The following is a 16,947-nucleotide window of genomic DNA, read 5'->3' as shown; positions in this document are numbered from 1 at the left end:
GGCGGATGATTCCATCCTGGATAACCTGGCCACAAAGGGGCTGTCTGGAATGCATTCCTTCCATCTGATTCCTCCTCTTCGGCTTCCTCCTCTTCGGCTTCTTCCACTTCTCTCTGCAAGTGAATGCTGTAAATGTGAAATGACAGCATAAAATGCTGGAAGTACTCAGTTGGTCAGGCAGCATGTCGACCTGAGACGTGAACTCTGTTTTTCGCTCCACGGATGTTCCTTGACCTGCTGAGTATTCGCAGCATGTTCTGTCTTCTCAAAGGCCTTCATTTACCATCCGAGCCCTTGCAAGCATCCAGCAGCACTCCCTACACTTAAAATACTTTTCACATCTGTTGCAGCAAGCCACCACTTCAATAAAATAAAGAAAAACAGTCCAAACCCTTAAATTCAAACTTACCTGAATGATATGTTTGTCCCTTTAAGAGCTGCTTGCATGCCAGGTTAACCTGGCGTACTTAGGACCCAGCACTAGGGTCAAAGTTCGCGTTGGTGACGTTATGTCGCCGTTGCATGCCGATTGACGTCACCACGCCGTCATTTTCCCCCCCGGTTACCAGCCGCGCAAAGGGGGAGAGGATTTTGGCGACCACCGCAGGTCCCGCCACCAGCAGGCGCAAAGAGCGGCGGCCACCGATTTATCACCATTTCATGCCACTACGGAGTGGCGCTCAACAGATGAATTTCCAGCCCTTTTTCTCTGACCAGGGCAGCTTCTTTTATGGTAAGGCATGGAATTGAACCAGCAACAACACTTCAAAGATAAGATTCATGACAGTTCTACAAGACTGGCAACCAGTCGGTTGCAGAGAAGAAAAGACTACGATTATTATCAATTCTACAGCCGTTGATATGATAGACTGTTTCAGCACCATGGTTATAAGGGAATGGGAAATATTCATGATCAATGCACTTGATACTGCTGCTTAAATTGAATTTTCTGTTAAATATTCATTACAAAAAATATTCATCAGAACGGAAAGGGACCAAGTAGTTCACTTGCGAATGAAATGTTCATTCAATTGACACAAATTATAATATTCAGATTTTCCCACAGAAATTCAAATATTTCATTAATGTTCTTTATTATTTTATCATCCTCTGAGATCTCCTACATAGAAGGTTGAATGATTAAAATTCTCAACAGCTCAGGCCTCAATTCAAACACAACTGGCTGGCTTTCTGGCACCGTACGGTCAATAATTAATAAAACAATTTGAGCAAAGTTGGTTTTCAAATCGCTGAATATATTTTGGACCCTGTAATTAAGAATCCTTCATCTCCTGCATTACCGCTCTCCAAAATTTCCAGCATTGACTGCACAACAGTGAGTAAGGACAAGAAAATCCAGAGTTTAAACTGACAGTAACACTGGAAAGAGTGTTTTAATTTGTTGGGTAAAAGAAAAAACAAACTTGCATTTATATCGCGCCTTTCACGACCTCAGGACGTCCCAAATCGCTCTACAGCCAATGAAGAACTTTTGAAATGTAGTCACTTGTAATGTAGGAAACACGGTAGCCAATTTGCGCACAGCAAGCTCCCACAAACAGCAATGCAGTAACCAGATTTTTAAGTGTTGATTGAGAGATAGATGTTGGCCAGGACATTGGGAGAACTCCCCTGCTCTTCTTCAAAAAGTGCACTGAAATCTTTTAAATCCACCTGAGAGGCCGGACAAGACATCAGCTTAAAAGACGGCACCTCCAACAGTGCAGCACTTGCTCAGTACTGCACTGGAGTGCCAGCCTAGGTTTAAGAACATAAGAAACAGGAGCAGAAGGCCAATCGGCCCCTCGAGCCTGCTCCGCCATTCAATAAGATCATGGCTGATCCAATCTTGGCCTCAACTCCACTTTCCCGCTCTCTCCCCATACCCCTCGACTCCCTTGTAGTTCAAATGTCTGTCAATCTCCGCCTTGAATATATTCAATGACTCCGCCTCCACAGCTCTCCGGGGTAGAGAATTCCAAAGATTCACAACCCTCAGAGAAGAAATTCCTCGTCATCTCCGTCTTAAATGGGCGACCCCTTATTCTGAAACTACGCCCCCTAGTTCTAGATACCCCCACTAGGGGAAACATCCTCTCTGCATCCACCCTGTCAATTCCCCCCTTATGTTTCAATAAGATCACCTCTCATTCTTCTAAACTCCAATGAGTATAGGTCCAACCTGCTCAACCTTTCATCATACATCAACCCCTTCATCCCAGGAATCAACCTAGTGAACCTTCTCTGCATTGCCTCCAATGCAAGTATATCCTTCCCTAAATAAGGAGACCAAAACTGTACGCAGTACTCCAGGTGTGGTCTCACCAGCACCCTGTAAAGTTGCATCAAAACTTCCCACTTTTACACTCCATACCCCTTGCAATAAAGGCCAACATTCCATTAGCCTTCCTAATTACTTGCTGTACCTGCATGCTAACTTTTTGTGTTTCATGTACTAGGACCCCCAGATCACTTTGTGCCGCAGCATTTTGTAGTCTCACCCCATTTAAATAATAATTTGCTTTTTCATTCTTCCTTCCAAAGTGGATAACCTCACATTTTCCCACATTATACACCATCTGCCAAATTTTTGCCCACTCACTTAACCTATCTATATCCCTTTGCATCCTCCTCACAACTTGCTAACCCACCTATCTTTGTATCATCAGCAAATTTGGCTACAGTACACTCGGTCCCTTCATCCAAGCCATTAATAATTTTGTGCTCAAGTCTCTGAAGTGGGGCTTGAACCCATAACCTTCTGACGGAGAGGCAAGAGTGCTACCCACTGAGCCACGGCTGACACCACAATTAGATAACGAAGATCTGAAACACTAACGCAATCCAACCACGCAACAATGGGAGGTGAAACTCCTTTCTCAACGACAGGCGCGAAAATGCTGGTATTTCTCTGTCATTGCAAACTTGCATTCCCGGAAATCGCATGTTTTAAATAAGCACATTCTTAAAATTTATTTCATTATGGAAAAAAAAAAGCATGGGTTTTTGCCATTTTTAATTGAAAGAATCAATCACCTTTGCCCAGATCCAAATCCATCAACTCCCATTTGGGGATCTATTTATATTACAGGAAACTTTGTGCTATCCGGCACCGACGGGACCGAGCTGTTGCCGTTCCCTCAAAGCTGCCGGACACACCAGCGTTAATGTTGAAGCATACGGAGCTTTTCATCTCCGTATCTGACAACAAACACTGTTGCTTAGCAACAGCTTCTAAACAGTCGGCCCGTACCTTGGAAGCGTCTCTCTGAAGCTGTTGCTAAGCTATAGAGACTTTGCAGAGCCTGACTGTTGGGAAAAAACAAGCCACGAGAAGAAAAAAAAACTAACAAAACGGCTCCTGATTTTTGCCGGTGGCTCGAGCTTGCCGGGCATTTAGCCTCCAGATAACACAAAGTTTCCTGTACTGCTTTTGGTGAGGTATGTATTTTTTTTAATCTTCCTCTTCTCCTGAAGCTGTTGACTGCTGCTGGGGTTGTGATTCCACAGCCTCCTCCAACGTCTTGTCCAAGTGGTCATTCGTCAAGTGGAGAGACCAGAAAAGCTGGTGTTGTTCTCCTTAGAGCATAGAGGTTAAGGGGAGATTTAACAGAGGTGCTCAAAATTATGAGGGGTTTTGATAGAGTAAATAAGAAGAATCGGTTTCTGTAGTGTATGTAACTATTCTACCTTTAAGAGAACTACTGTATGTAACCGTCCACCTTTAAGAGAACTATTTTATGTGTGGCACTACTTTGCCTTGGCTGCTGTATACTGTAATACCAACGGTGGCCACACCGGTATATAAGTGCGGTGTCAGGATTTATTGGGCAGATTCGTCCTGACCTTCGAATAGTAAAGTCCTGTTAAAGTTACTCTGGTAGTCTGTGATGCACTATCAATTGCTACAAAAGACTGGAGATTGAGAAAGTAATAAACAGGCTTTTATTACCAAAGAACAGAGCATGCCTCTTGTGGTTGCCTGGTATCCAAAAGGGCCGGAGGCTTCTGAGCAGCGACCTTTATACCCAGCCATGAGGGTGGAGCCAGGGGCGGAGTCAGCTGAGGCATGCACAGACAAGTACAACAATATGCAAGAGTGAACAACAGTACTAACAACAGTGGTGAACAACAATACTAACAACAGTGGTTTACCACATTCACCCCTTGTTTAGAATTGAGTCCGGCGGGGTGAAGTGCACTAAAAATTCGTGTACTGAAGTCTATCAGGAGGCCTTGTAAGCCGTCCTGAGCGTCGCAGCAGCGGCGGTGATGGTGCAGCATCCAACGGTGAACCCGGTGTCTCGTTCAGAGGAGGTGTAGCAGGTGGCGGACCCTGGGGCTGCTGCATGCCGTCTACAGGGGTCAGAGCATGGGTAATGGGAGGTAGCGATGGTGGTCTCTCAGAGGCACCCGAAGGTGCGAGGTCTCGTGCGGGGACTGTGTCCTGGGGGTAGGCAGGAGTAGCGGTGGGTGGCGAAGAGGGTGTTTCAGGAGCACCTGCAGGTGCGAGGTCTCGAATGGAGACTGTGTCCTCCCGCCCGTCCGGGTACACCACGTAAGCATACTGCGGGTTGGCGTGGAGGAGGCTCACCCTCTCGACCAGGGGGTCCGCCTTATGGGTTCTCACGTGCTTCCGCAGTAGGACGGGACCTGGAGAAGTCAGCCATGTTGGTAGCGAAATCCCCGACGTGGACTTCCTGGGGAAGGAGAACATTCTCTCGTGAGGAGTGGCATTGGTGGGTGTACAGAGCAGCGACCGAATGGAATGGAGCGCCGCAGGGAGGACCTCCTGCCAGCGGGAGGTCGGAAGGCCCTTAGATTTTAAGTTTAAAAGGACTGCCTTCCAGACTGTCGCATTCTCCCTTTCCACCTGGCCGTTACCCCGGGGGTTGTAGCTGGTGGTCCTGCTTGTAGCAATGCCTCTCGCGAGCAGGTACTGCCGAAGTTCGTCGCTCATAAAAGATGAGCCCCTGTCGCTATGGATATAGCTAGGGAAACCGAACAAGGCGAAGAGGTCATTCAGACATTTAATGACCGTGGTACTGGTCATGTCCGAGCAAGGGATGGCAAACGGGAAACGGGAGTACTCATCAATTATATTGAGGAAGTACACATTGCGGTCAGAGGAGGGGAGGGGCCCTTTAAAATCGATGCTCAGCCGCTCGAAGGGGCGCGTGGCTTTGATCAGGCTCGCTCTGTCTGGCCTATAAAAATGCGGCTTGCACTCGGCACAGATCTGGCAGTTCCTGGTCATGGTCCTGACCTCCTCGATGGAGTAGGGCAGGTTACGGGATTTGATAAAATGGAAGAAGCTGGTGACCCCCGGGTGGCAGAGGTCATTGTGGAGGGTCTGTAGCCTATCAACCTGCGCGTTGGCGCACATACCACGTGATAGGGCATCTGGGGGCTCATTGAGTTTCCCGGGCCGGTACAAGATATCGTAATTGTAGGTGGAGAGTTCGATTCTCCACCTTAAGATCTTGTCATTCTTGATTTTGCCCCGCTGCTTATTATGAAACATAAAAGCCACTGAACGCTGGTCAGTGAGCAGGGTAAATCGTTTTCCGGCCAGGTAATGCCGCCAATGTCGCACGGCTTCCACAATGGCCTGGGCCTCCTTTTCGACAGAGGAGTGTCGAATCTCGGGGCCCTGGAGGGTCCTTGAGAAAAAGGCCACGGGTCTCCCCGCCTGGTTAAGGGTTGCAGCTAGGGCAAAGTCGGATGCGTCGCTCTCCACTTGAAAAGGAAGGGACTCATCCACAGCGTGCATTGTGGCCTTCGCAATGTCTCCTTTTATGAGAGTGAAGGCTGCACAGGCCTCTGCTGTCAGGGGGAAGGAGGCGGACTTGATGAGGGGTCGGGCTTTATCCGCATAGTTGGGCACCCACTGAGCATAGTAAGAGAAAAACCCCAGGCATCTCTTCAGTGCTTTCTGGCAGTGGGGGAGGGGGAGCTCCATAAGGGAGCGCATTCTATCGGGGTCTGGGCCGATGACTCCGTTCTCCACTACGCAGCCAAGAATAGCAAGGCGCGTAGTACGAAACATACATTTGTCTTTGTTGTATGTGAGATTCAGCCGCTGGGCCGTCCGGAGGAATTTCTCTAGATTAACGTCGTGGTCCTGCTGGTCGTGGCCGCAGATGGTGACGTTGTCTAGATATGGGAAAGTGGCCTGGAGCGCGTTCTGGTCAACCATCCGGTCCATCTCCCGTTGGAAGACAGAAACTCCGTTGGTGACGCCGAAGGGAACTCTGAGAAAGTGATAGAGCCGACCGTCAGCTTCAAAATCTGTGTACTGGCGGTCCTCAGCCCTGATGGGGAGCTGGTGGTATGCCGACTTCAGATCAATCGTCGAGAACACCCGGTATTGTGCTATCTGATTGACCATGTCAGATATGCGGGGGAGTGGGTATGCATCTAGTTGGGTGTAGCGATTGATCGTCTGGCTGTAGTCAATAACTAGGCGCTGTTTTTCGCCAGTCTTCACTACCACCACTTGTGCTCGCCATGGGCTGGTGCTACTTTCAATAATCCCTTCCTTCAGGAGTCTCGCTACCTCGGATTTAATGAAGCTCCTATCCCCAACACTGTAACGCCTGCTTTTGGTAGCGATGGGCTTACAGTCGTGGGTGAGGTTAGCGAACAAGGAGGGGGGGGGGACTTTAAGGGTGGAGAGGCTGCAAATGGTGCACGGCGGGCGATTTAAAAGCTGCTGGCTGCAGACTGTGAGTGGGGGGAGGGGTCCGTCATACGCTAATGTGACACTCTTAAGGTGGCACTGAAAATCCAACCCCAGTAGAACGGCAGCGCAGAGATGGGGCAGGACCAGAAGTTTAAAATTTTTGTATTCTGTGCCCCTTACTGAAAGGGTCACTACACAGTAGCCACCGACGTCCGCTGACTGGGCTTTGGAAGCCAAAGAGATCCGATGGCGCGTCGGCAGGACCGGGAGAGAGTAACTGCGCACCGTGTCGGGGTGGATAAAGCTCTCCGTGCTCCCGCTGTCAAAAAGGCAGGTAGTGGCGCGGCCGTTTACCGTAATATCCATCATGGACCTGGACAGTTGATGAGGGAGAGATTGGTCCAGCGTCACGGAGGCCAGCGTATGGTCGAGTGAGTCGATGTGGTCGTCAGATGAGGCGGTGGTTGAGTCCGGGTCCGCCGTGGTTGAAGTTGGAGGCGTCCAAGATGGCGGACAAAATGGCGGCGCCCACGGTCCCGATCCCCACGCGGCTGGGGGAGCCCAAGATGGCGGACAAGATGGCTGCGCCCACGGTTCGCACGCAGCGCTGCTGGCGTTAGCGGTCTTCCCTTTGCAGGCGCTAACGTAGTGACCTTTCTTCCCGCAGCCGGAGCAGGTAGCATTCTTCGCGGGGCAGCGTGCTCTAGGGTGTTTAGCTTGGCCACAAAAATAGCATTTTTGTGCCTTGGACATCACTGCAGCAGTCGGAGGTGGCGGTCCCATGGCCCAAGATTGCGGCGTCCACGGCGCGGGGCGATGAGGGGAGAAAGCGTCCATATTTCTGTGGGCCGCGTCGAGCGAGAGCGCGAGGGACACTGCCTTTGTCAGGTCTATTTCACCCTTCTCCAGCAGCCTCTGCCGGGAGTAGTCGGACCGTAGACCCGCAACGAAAGCGTCTCGTATCAGTCCCTCCGCATGTGCCGCGGCCGATACTTCCTTGCAGTCGCAGCCGCGTCCGAGTACCCGCAGTGCCCGTAGGAAGGCTTCCACCGATTCCCCGGGCTGCTGTCTGCGAGATCTTAAAAGGTGCCTGGCATAGACCGTGTTAACCGGGCGTGCATACTGCCCTTTCAGTAGGTCGATAGCCACCGCGTAGGTCGTCGCATCTTGGATTAAAGTATAGACTTGGTGGCTCACCTTCGAGGCCAGGATTTTCAGTTTATTTTCATCAAGAGTCACGGTCGAGGCTTCCAGATACGCCTCAAAGCAACGCAGCCATTGTGCGAATTTAGTCGACGAACCCGCTTCTTGGGGGTCTAGGTCCAGGCATGTTGGTCTGAGGGCTCGCAGCAGCGCCTGCTGCTCAGCGTTTTGCGCCATCGGTTGATCAGCATCCGCAGCCAACATTTAACTTTGGTAATAAAATTGATGCACTATCAATTGCTACAAAAGACTGGAGATTGAGAAAGTAATAAACAGGCTTTTATTACCAAAGAACAGAGCATGCCTCTTGTGGTTGCCTGGTATCCAAAAGGGCCGGAGGCTTCTGAGCAGCGACCTTTATACCCAGCCATGAGGGTGGAGCCAGGGGCGGAGTCAGCTGAGGCATGCACAGACAAGTACAACAATATGCAAGAGTGAACAACAGTACTAACAACAGTGGTGAACAACAATACTAACAACAGTGGTTTACCACAGTCTGTGTATTACTTCGCTATACAACCCACAGACTTTACAGTGGCGACGAGTTCGATCTTACCCTGCATGCAGCAATACGTCCGAAGCAGTTAACGAAGCGTCGAGAAGAGGCAACCGCCCTCGTCGTTCTGCTGAGAGGAAACTCGAGTCTGCACAGCAAGAAAGAAGGAAGACTTCAGACACGAAGCCTTCCATCAGCAACAGGCACGGATTGTCCCTTCTGCCACGGTGGTGCTTGAGCCGAGCAGCACGAGAAGCAAGTCGGCCGTGGTGACTGTGAGTAAAGGGAAAATAAATAAAATCAACGAAGGAGAAGGGCGGTGAACTCGACCACGGTCGGGGGGGGGAAAGGAGCCGGACAGAAGTCGGGCCCAGAGGCGCTGAGACGGGGGCAGCGTGGAGCACGGAAGCCGCGGTACAAGCGGGCTGGGAGACGCAACGGCGTCGTGAGACAGCTAGACCGCGACCGGCAAAATAGGCCGGCAGCGACCGGGGCCACGAAAAGCAGCGACCGGGATCGTAGGGCGCGGGAAGAGATAAAATAAATAAACCGCGGAGAACTCAGCCGCAGCCGGGGAGGGAAGCACCGGACTGCGAGAGGGCTGGGAGGCGCGATTGGGAGCCCGAGCGAGCGGGAGAGACAGAGCCCGAGCAAGGAAGGCCGAGCGAGAACCAGCCCTGCAGCTGAAACTGTTCACCGCCAACGGGTTGTACCCAGCGCCGGTTGCCCTGCCGAGAGAAGGGAACGCGCTGAAGCCGACGCACAGGCTGCGAACCGCGAAAGCCAGCGGCCGTCGCCCAAGGGAAAGCTTACCCCTCCCGCCAGGGGAAGAAACGCGGGAAGCCGCCAGTAGGCGGTGAAGAAGACAGAAGCGGGAACCGCCATTTTGAAAGTGGGCGGGGAAAGAAGATAAGCGCGGGAAACCGCCATCTTGGGAAAAAAAAAGAAAAAGTTAAAGAGTATTGTTGTTGTTTCTCAGGAAGAGGTGAAGATGCCTAAGCGTAGTAACATCAACGGGTTTGATGCCGAGGTGGAAGATTGGCCCACGTATGTAGAACGCATCGAGATATATTGTACGGCCAATAAGTTAGCAAATTATGAAAAAGCTCTAACCTTACTAAACTTAATGGGTGCGAGAACATACGGGTTATTGAAGCATCTTCTATCACCAGCTAAACCGGCAGATCAGTCTTTCGCTAATATTGTTGCTGTCCTGAAGGATCATTTTAACCCCGCACCGCTGATGTTAGCGGAACGATCTAAATTTTACGTGAGAACGCAATGAAAAGAGGAAAGCAACGCGGAGTACCTGGTTGAACTGTGGAGGCTAGCAAGATACTGCCAGTTTGGGGTAAATCTGCCAGAGGCACTGAGAGACAAGTTCGTGTGCGGGATGTCGAAGGAAGGAACACAAAAACGACTGCTCGAAGAGAACGATCTTACACTTGATAAGGCTGTCCTTATTGCAGCATCGCACGAAGCCGCAGCGAGAGGCACGGCGGAAATGCAGCGGAAGACAGCGGTACTCAGAGTGGATCAAATGACTTCGAGTACAACGAAATGTTATCGTTGTGGGAAGACAACACACGACCAGAACCAATGCTGGGTTAAAAACCAGGAATGTAGGAAATGTGGCAAGCTTGGCCACATAGCTAAGGTATGCCGGGCAGGAAAGAAGACCAGCAATAATAAGTCACCGCAGAAGAAGTACAGAAAGGTACATGAGGTGACTGGGAAGAGTCCAGATAAACAGAATTCAGACGCAGACTCCAACAGCAAGGAACTGGGTAGTCTGAGGATTCACAATGTGAGTAAAGAAGCTGACTGACAAACTATCTGGATCACACTACAGATTGCAAAAGTCCAAGTGAAGATGGAAGTGGACACCGGATCGGCGCTGACGGTCATGAATAAGCATGATTACAAAAAGTTATTCAAACATATTCCCCTACGGGATACGGAGATGGTATTGCAGACATACACGGGGCACAAAGTATACCCCATCGGAAAGATAGAAGTCAAGGTGAGATACAAGGACAAAGATCACCAAAGGATGGACATGTATGTGCTGCCCGAGGGAGGTCCACCACTTCTGGGACGGGAATGGATCAGGAAAATAAAGATAGACTGGCATTCGCTAAACACAATGACGGTAGATTCCGGAAAGGAAAGGTCAAACCTGAACGGTTGTCCAGAATATTGGACGAAGCTAAAGAGGTATTCCAGCAAGGACTGGGAACACTGAGAGGAATTAAAGCAAAAATCAAGATTGCAGAACATGCAAGCCCAAAATTTTTCAAAGCCAGATCGGTACCTTACGCGATACGACCCGCTGTGGAGGCAGAACTGGAAGAGCTTGAACGTTCAGGGGTACTGTCTAAGGTGGACTGGAGTGAGTGGGCCACGCCCATTGTTCCCGTCATGAAGTCTTCATCAAGTAACAAGCCAGGGGGACTGGGAAAGGTCCGCATCTGCGGAGACTTCAAGATCACAGTTAATCCGGTGCTTCACACGGTACAATACCCGCTTCCGCGGATTGAGGATATCTTTGCTTCATTGTCTGGCGGGCAACACTTCACCAAGATAGACCTGGCACAAGCATACTTACAAATGGAAGTCGAGGAAGAGTCGCGCCAGTATCTCACAATCAACACGCACAGAGGCTTGTATCGTTATAATAGACTGGTTTTTGGAGTAGCTTCGGCTCCAGCAATTTGGCAGAGGGCAATGGAGCAGGTCTTACAAGGTATTCCAAGCACGCAGTGTTACTTGGACGATATCCTGATTACGGGAGAAGACGAAGAGGAACACCTCACAAATTTGAAACGGGTGCTCACCAGGTTGAAGGAATATGGCCTTCGAATTAATCGCCAGAAATGTGAGTTCTTCCAGAAACGGATCTCGTACTGCGGTCATGTCATTGACCAAGAGGGGCTACACAAGTCGCCTGACAAAATAGAAGCTGTCGTGAAGGCCCCCGCTCCGGAAAACGTATCACAGTTGAGATCGTTTCTGGGGTTGATTAATTATTATCACAAGTTTCTGCCAAATTTATCCACGGTGTTGCATCCGCTGAATACTCTGTTGCAGAAAGAAGTGCCATGGAAGTGGAGCGAGGACCGTAAAAAGGCCTTTCGCAGAAGCAAGGCGTTGATTACCTCTGAGGAAGTGTTGGCTCATTTCAACCCAACGTTACCTCTTCGGCTAGCTTGTGATGCTTCCCCTTATGGAATTGGAGCAGTACTTTCACACAGGTTCCCAAATGGCTCGGAAAGACCAGTCGCATTTGCGTCCCGATCATTGACCTCCGCTGAGCGAAATTACGCCCAGATAGATAGGGAGGCCCTCAGCCTTGTGTGGGGAGTAAAGAAATTCAATCATTACCTGCAGGGCAAGAAGTTCACATTACTGACAGACCACCAGCCGTTGGTGTCCATATTCAACCCTAACAAGGCCGTTTCCACTATGACAGCGCAAAGGTTACAGAGGTGGTCCGTGTTACTTGGGGCACACCAATATGACATCGAATACAAAAGCTCCAAACAGCATGGAAATGCTGATGGGTTATCGCGCCTACCGTTGCCGGTAGTTGAAGAGGCGGCTGCAGTGGACCCGGTAGAGATGTTCCACTCGTCCATAGTAGAATGTCTACCAGTGACAAATTCGATGATCGAGAATGAAACAAGGAATGACCCGACTCTCTCACGAGTCTACGATTTAACAGTGGAGGGATGGCCAGCACATGGCGAACCAACGCTGCCAGCATTTTCGCAAAGAAAAGAACAGCTGTCAGTGTGCCGAGGAACCTTGATGTGTGGATCGAGAGTGGTGATTCCACCCAAACTTCAGCATAAGGTGCTAAAGGAGCTTCACGAGGGGCATCTGGGTGGAGTGAAAATGAAGAACCTAGCAAAAGCGTTTGTGTGGTGGCCAGGTATTGATGGAGACATCGAAGAAATAACCAAGAGCTGTCTAGGATGCCAGAAGGTCCAAAACGCGCCACCACAAGCTCCTCTGCATCCATGGGAGTGGCCCTCATCTCCTTGGCAAAGGGTACACATCGACTTTGCTGGTCCATTTATGGACTCAATGTTTCTAATAGCGGTGGATGCACATTCCAAGTGGCCGGAGGTAATAAAGATGTCCTCCACCACCACGGAAAAAACCATCACAGTATTAAGGACCATGTTTGCCAGGAATGGGCTGCCGGAACAGGTCTGTTCTGATAATGGACCGCAATTTGTGTCCGAAGAATTCAGGAAATTCTTAAAAAGCAATGGGGTCAAGCACTACACGTCAGCCCCATACCATCCCGCCACCAATGGATTAGCTGAAAGGTTTGTCCAGACCTTCAAGAAGGCCATAAAGGCCATGGGTAATGAAAACATCAACTTACAACATAAAGTAGATAACTTCTTGTTGGCGTACAGGAATGCAACACATACGGTCACAAATCAAACTCCCGCCATGATGTTTTTCAATAGAAGACTGAGATGCCGGCTGGATTTGATTAAGCCAAACGTCAGAAGGGACGTAGAGAACCGGCAATTCCAGGGCATGAATGAAAGGCCAACTAGATCTTTTCAGATAGGTCAACAAGTTTTGGCCCGGGACTACCGTACCGAGAAATGGCAGCCTGGAACTATTGTAAAAAGGCTGGGCCGCTGCTGTATACCGTGGACATTGGTGACAGCATAATAAGGCGCCATGTTGACCAGATCATAGGGTCATCCACAAAGAGCCAACCTACTCCACAACCTTACACTGCTAATGTTGAAGCAGAGATACCCAGAACACCTACCTCCGATCTGGTGATACTGGAATCAGATGAACCTGACACTGTCCTTCAAGCCGACTCGACCTTACCAGAAGAACCTACTACCCCGCCGAAAACTACTACACCACTGAGGCGTTATCCGGATAGAGTCAGGAAACCTCCAGAGAGACTGAATCTGTGAACTGTTTTGCATAAAGTTGTATATATGTTATGATGTTATGTTAATGGGGAATAAGTATGTTGTAAGCTAAAAAGGGAGGATTGTAGTGTATGTAACTATTCTACCTTTAAGAGAACTACTGTATGTAACCGTCCACCTTTAAGAGAACTATTTTATGTGTGGCACTACTTTGCCTTGGCTGCTGTATACTGTAATACCAACGGTGGCCACACCGGTATATAAGTGCGGTGTCAGGATTTATTGGGCAGATTCGCCCTGACCTTCGAATAGTAAAGTCCTGTTAAAGTTACTCTGGTAGTCTGTGTATTACTTCGCTATACAACCCACAGACTTTACAATTTCCACTGGGAGGAGAAGCAGCAAGATTTAGAGGACACAGATATAAGATCATTGGCAAAAGAACCAGAGGGAGAGCGGAGATTTTTTTTTTTTTTTTTTTACACAGCAAGTTGTTGTGATCTGGAATGCACTGTCTGAAATGGTGGTGGAAGCAGATTCAATAGTAACTTTCAAAAGAGAATTTGATAAATAATTGAAAAAGAAAAATTGACAGAGCTATGGGGAAAGAGCAGGAGTGTGGGACTAAGCCGGCACATGCATGATGGGCCGAATGGCCTCTTTCTGTGCTGTGTGATTCTATGATTCACTGCTGAGCCCAAACTGATCTTTCTGCTAATTTTCCATTGCTGTGGTAACAATCGGTCAAACTGGCACAACAATGTAAGGACACACAAACACTTACCATCAAGAGTCACTGCACAGAACATAAACACTGGCTGATTATTTGCCAGGTTGAGATCCCTGAACTCATCACAAATCAAAGATCTATCCTGGGATCTTCCTGCCTCAATCCACGCTGGCTGATTTGCACCTCTACTCCAGTGACCCGCCTTTGCTCTATATCCCTCGATACCCTCACCCAACATAAATCTACCAATCTCAGTCTTGAAAGCTTCAGTTATCCCCCAGCCGCTACAGCATTTTGGGGGAGAGAATTCCAGATTTCCACTACCCTTTGTGTGAAAAGTGCTTTTTGACATCACCCCCTGAACAGCCTGGCTCTAGTTTTAAGATGATGCTCTCTTTTTCTGAATCCCCCCTCACCAGAGGAGATAGTTTCTCTGTATATATTCCTTTCTCTGATGATAGGAGGACTCCTCCTCACAATTGATGTTAAACTGACAGGTTTTTAGTTACCTGGTATCATAGAATAGTACAGCACAGGAGGCCATTCGGCCCAACGAGTTTCTCCATTTTTAAATAATGGAGTAACATTTGCAATTTTCCAATCCAAAGGCACAAATTTCCAAATCTAGAGAGCTTTGGAAAATTGTGACCAACATATCTGCAATTTCCTCTCCAATTTCTTTTAATACCCTGTGGTGGAAACCATCAAGTTCTGGAGAATTGCCTCTTCTAAGTCCCATTATTTTCTCCATTACCATTTTTTATAACTTATATTAAATCCAATATGTTCCCCCCATGACTTATCTTTAGGTTTCCTTGTACCACTGGTATTTTGTCCTCTCCCACTCTGAAGAAGTTTACATTTAACATCTCCTCATTATCCCTTATTATAGTCTTGCCTGCATCTGGCTTTTATGGGCCCACATTTCACCACTCTTAGTCACATTTCTTTCAGTTATATTTCGACCAGGCTGTTTTTGTTCCACCAACACAAAATATTTCCCTGCCACCTTTGTTTTCACATGAACGTTCTGGATCACTTGCAAAATTGGTCACTTGTTAGGTCTGGGAGAATGACTTCACAGCTGCAGTGTTACTGCCACCCAGTGACAAGTTTTAATACTTTATTTCTTGCAGAATGATACAGCTTTTTGAAAGAGCTACCCAATTCGTCCCACTCCCCTACTCTTTCCACACAGCCCTGCAATATTCTCCCCTTCAAGTATTTGAAAGTCCTGCTGAATCTGCTTCCACCATCCTGTCAGGCAGCGCGCATTCCAGATCACAACAACTCTCTGAGTATAAAAAAATTCTCCTCTCCCCACCGGTTCTTTTGGCAATTACCTGAAAGTACTTCATTTCTTCTCCATTATTTTCCCTATTGCTTTATAAGCAATCCATTAAGAATACAATTTCTTTTAAAAAGTTTCAGTTTAATTTGTTAACTTTTCTTTACTTTGAAAGGTGCCCTGTTTCCTGATCTAAGGTCTGGGGCGGGGTTTATTGGCTCCAACATGACACGCCTGATTGGAACCAGGTCAACCCTGTGACAGACTCAGCAATCTGATATGTGAGCTGGTTAGGACGGCAGTGGACCGGAGCGCTGCTGATGATTGATGGGTTGGGAGACCCTGGATAGACAGTCAGCGGGGAGTTTAGCAGTGCCTTATGCTGGTTAAGCCTGGACTCTTGCAGCGAAGTTCTCTTAGGTAAGTGGCTGCATCCCTGTAGGAAGAGAATGTTGTAGGGCTGCAGGAGGTTAGAGATACGGAGGGGGCGAGATCATGGACTTTGCAGCAAAGTCTCTTATGACATCGTGCTGCTTTGATCCTTAAGTTGAGGGCACATCCTGTCCTCCGTCATGATATTGGCCCAAGAATCTAAATTTCAAAAGGTATTCAACTAGCTTGAAGTTGTACCTCGATCTTATCTGTTCTATATCTTGAACTTTGTCAAAGGTTGTCACAACATACTTGCTTGTTTTTGTTTTAAGACAGAGACATAGATTGCTTTCGGTTTTTTGATGAGTGACTCATTGAATCCGGTATGAATGGGATATTTGAGATCTGCCAAACAAGGTGAAGGAACCTTTAACACAAACTCTTCCTGCTAAAACTTTAGCAACATTCTACTAACCATTATGCTAGTCTGTTTGAAAACAACCCTTGAATATTTGCTTCATGGCACCTGAATAATTGTATCATCCTTTGTCAGATTTTGGCTCTTATCTATAACTTTGAAGTCATTTCAACAGAACTTCTGAAATCTGTAAAGATAAAAGGATGAATTGCAATCTTCTGAGCGGAGCAAAATTCAGAAACTGCACTAACAACAGAAAATGCTGGAAAAACTCAGCAGGCCAGGCAACATCCGTGGAGAGAAATTAGAGTCGACGTTTCGGGTCGAAACCCTTTTTCAAAACTGGAAAGGAAATGAAATAGATCGAAGGTAGGGCTGGGAGAGAACAAAAGAAGTGAAGAGACATTAAGAGGTATTCAAAACCAGATGAGATGGTGATAGGACAGTGGAGACAAAAGACGGCTTAGATTAGGTGTGAAATGTTCTGGCAGAGAGACAGCTGCCATGTGGGAGAGAAAAAAAAAGGAAAGGGGGGGGGGGGGGGGAAAACCCAAAACAAAGGGTGGGAAAAAAATATAAAAGTAAAAATGTAATAGGGGCCGAGGTTATGATCTGAAATTGTTGAACTCGATATTGAGTCCGGAAGGCTGCAAAGTGCCTAGTCGGAAGAGGAGGTGCTGTTCCTCGAGTTTACGTTGAGCTTCCGTGGAACAATACAAGAGGCCAAGGACGGTGAGGTCCGAGTGGGAATGGAGCGGTGAATTAAAATGACAGGCGACCGGAAGCTCGGGGTCACCCTTACGGACTGAACGGAGGTGTTCCGCAAAGCGGTCACCCAA

Source organism: Somniosus microcephalus, chromosome 6, assembly GCF_052327205.1.
Source record: "Somniosus microcephalus isolate GS21.2 chromosome 6, FLI_Smic_1.0, whole genome shotgun sequence".
NCBI lineage: Eukaryota > Metazoa > Chordata > Chondrichthyes > Squaliformes > Somniosidae > Somniosus > Somniosus microcephalus.
Note: the sequence above shows the minus strand (reverse complement) of the source record.